The sequence below is a fragment of the Aquarana catesbeiana genome, linkage group LG01 (genome assembly GCF_042186555.1).
Source record: "Aquarana catesbeiana isolate 2022-GZ linkage group LG01, ASM4218655v1, whole genome shotgun sequence".
NCBI lineage: Eukaryota > Metazoa > Chordata > Amphibia > Anura > Ranidae > Aquarana > Aquarana catesbeiana.
This window is the reverse complement of record NC_133324.1, coordinates 139,153,740-139,157,353: the sequence shown is the minus strand read 5'-3', so window position 1 is coordinate 139,157,353 and position 3,614 is coordinate 139,153,740.

The following is a 3,614-nucleotide window of genomic DNA, read 5'->3' as shown; positions in this document are numbered from 1 at the left end:
GATTATAATGATACAACAGGTTCAGAAGTTCTGATGGGGTGATATTTTTACTGATAGCTTAGGCAATTTGCAAATAAAATGCTTCACATTCAACCAGTAAGCAGAAGGATAGCAGGTGCATTATTCAGAAACAGTGACTGTATTGCGCAGGAAATATGCGAAGTTTGGGTTGATTGCAAAGAGAAGGACTGTTATTAGTAGCATGGCTTCAATAGATTCAGACAGCCGAGACTCAAGACACTCAGAAGAAGATTTGGTCTTTGGACTGCTTGCCAAGTAAATCTGAAATTGTAACATATTAGAGTAATTAGAAGAATTAAAGTTTCAATTATAGTTAAAGGCAATGTTTAGTGGTTTTGCACATACTTTCTAATAGTGTCTTGAAACTATCGATGCCCCCCGCTGAGACCACTGCCTGTGGAAGGGAATTCCACTTCCTTGCCGCTCTTACAGCAAGGAACCCTCTACGTAGTTTAAGGTTAAACCTCTTTTCTCCTAATTTTAATGAGTGGCCAAATGTCTTGTTAAACTCCCTTCTACGAAAAAGGTTTATCCCTATTGTGGGGTCACCAGTATGGTATTTATAAATTGAAATTATATCCCCTCTCAAGCGTCTCTTCTCCCAGAGAGAATACGTTCAGTGCTCGCAACCTTTCCTCATAACTAATATCCACCAGACCCTTTATTAGCTTTGTTGCCCTTCTTTGTACTCGCTCCATTTCCAGTATATCCTTCCTGAGGACTGGTGCCCAGAACTGGACAGCATACTCTAGGTACGGCTGGACCAGAGTCTTGTAGAGCGGGAGAATTATAGTTTTATCTCTGGAATCAATCTCCTTTTTAATGCATGTCAATATTCTGTTTGCTTTGTTAGCAGCAGCTTGGCATTGCATGCCATTGCTGGGCCTATCATCTACTAGGACACCCAGGTCCTTTTCCATCCTAGATTTCCCCAGAGGTTCTCCCCCGAGTGTTTAGATTGCATCCATATCTTTGCCACCCAAATGCATTATTTTACATTTTTCTACATTGAACCTCATTAATTTGTTCAGATCTTTTTGCAAGGTTTCCACATCCTGCGGAGAAGTTATTGCCCTGCTTAGCTTAGTATTGTCTGCAAATGCAGAGATTGAACTGTTTACCCCATCCTCCAGGTCGTTTATGAAGAAATTAAACAGGATTGGCCCCAGCACAGAACCCTGGGGGACCCCACTACCCACCTCTGACCATTCCGAGTACTCCCCATTTATCGCCACCCTCTGAATTCGCCCTTGTAGCCAGTTTTCAATCCATGTACTCACCCTATGGTCCATGCCAACGGACCTTATTTTGTACAGTAAATGTTTATTTGGAACTGTGTCAAATGCTATTGCAAAATCCAGATACACCACATCTATGGGCCTTCCTTTATCTGAATGGCAACTCACCTCCTCATAGAAGGTTAATAGATTGGTTTGGCAAGAAAGATTCTTCATGAATCCATGCTGATTACTGCTAATGATACGGTTCTCATTGCTAAAATCTTGTATATAGTCCCTTATCAAACCCTCCAAGAGTTTACATACTATTGATGTTAGGCTAACTGGTCTGTAATTCCCAGGGATGTATTTTGGGCCCTTTTTAAATATTGGTGCTACATTGGCTTTTCTCCAATCAGCTGGTACCACTCCAGTCAGTAGACTGTCAGTAAAAATTAGGAACAATGGTCTGGCAATTACTTGACTGAGTCCCCTAAGTACCCGCGGGTGCAAGCCATCTGGTCCCGGTAATTTATTAATGTTAAGTTTCCCAAGTCTAATTTTAATTCTGTCCTCTGTTAACCATGGAGGTGCTTCCTGTGATGTGTCATGAGGATAAACACTGCAGTTTTGGTTACTGAAGCCCCCCGGATTCCCTCATGAAGACTGAGGAGAAGAATACATTCAATACCTTCGCCATCTCCCCATCCTTTGTAACCAGATGTCCTTCCTCATTCTTTATGGGGCCAATGTGGTCTGTCCTTCCTTTTTTACTGTTTACATACTTAAAGAATTTCTTGGGATTTTTTTTGCTCTCCTCCGCTATGTGTCATTCATGTTCTATCTTAGCTGTCCTTATTGCACCCTTACATTTCTTGTTGTATTCTTTATAAAGTCTGAATGCTGATGATGATCCCTCAACCTTGGATTTTTTGAAGGCCTTCTCCTTTGCTTTTATATGCATTTTTACAATGGAGTTAAGCCATCCAGGACTTTTGTTTGCTCTTTTAAATTTATTACCCAATGGGATGCATTGGCTAATGCCCTTATTTGATATGCTCTTAAAGCAAACCCATCTCTCCTCCGTATTCTTTGTTTCTAAGATTTTTTCCCAATTTATGCCCTCTAGCAAGGTTCGTAGTTTAGGGAAGTTGGCGCTTTTGAAATTCAGTGTCTTTGTATTCCCCTTATGTTTCCTATTTGTGTGACTGAAGCCAATTGACCTGTGATCGCTGTTACCTAAATTGCCCCGTATTTCCACATCCGTGATCAGGTCTGTATTGTTGGTAATCAGTAGATCCAGTAACGCTTTATTTCTAGTTGGTGCGTCTACCATCTGACCCATAAAATTGTCCTACAAGACATTTAGGAACTGGCGAGCCTTAGATGAATGCGTGGTTGCCTAGGCCTATGGCTGGATAATTAAAATCCTCCATTACAGTATGATAACACTTCCCATCCTTGCTGCTAATCCAAATTGTGATAGGAGATTCGTCTCCCCTTCCTCCCTCAGGTTAGGTGGTCTATAGCATACTCCCAGTATTATTTTCCCCTTAGCTTCATCCCTTTGGAGCGCTACCTATAAGGATTCCACCACCTCCCTAGCTCCCTTAATGATGTCATCTCTCACATTCACTTGTACATTATTCTTGATATATGGGCATACCCCTCCCCCTTTTTTAGCCTCTCTATCCTTGTGGTAAAGGGTATACCATTGAATGTTTGCCAGCCAATCATGAGAGCTGTTGAACCAGGTCTCTGAAATTCCCACAAAATCCAAATCCTCCTCGTACAACAGTATCTCTAGTTCACCCATCTTGTCCGCCATGCTCCTGGCATTGGTGAACATGCCACGTAGTTTAGACCGGTCGCATATTGTCCTCTTATTGGGTGTTCCGAGATTGCAACTAGGACTTGCTACCACTAATGCCCCCAATACTACCCTCTGGAATATGTTCCGCGCTGACTATCTCTACCTTTGGACTCTTCCCCCCCATCGCCTTGTTTAAAAAACCCTATAACTTTTTGCCCATCTTCATTCCCAGCTGATCTGCACCCTCCTCATTTAGGTGCAGTCCATCCCTTCTATAGTACTGGTTATCGACTGAGAAGTCAGCCCAGTCCTCCAGGAACCCAAACCCCTCCTTACTACACCAGCTCCTCAGCCACTTGTTTACTTCCCTAATCTCCCTCTGCCTTTCTGGTGTGGCTCCATGTACCGGTAGTATTCCTGAGAATACTACCTTGGAGGTCCTTTTCCTCAATTTAGCTCCCAAGTCCCTAAAATCGTTCTTTAGGACACTCCATCTGCCTCTGACTTTGTCATTGGTGCCAACGTGCACCATGAAGGCTGGGTCTTCCCCAGCCCCTCCCAGT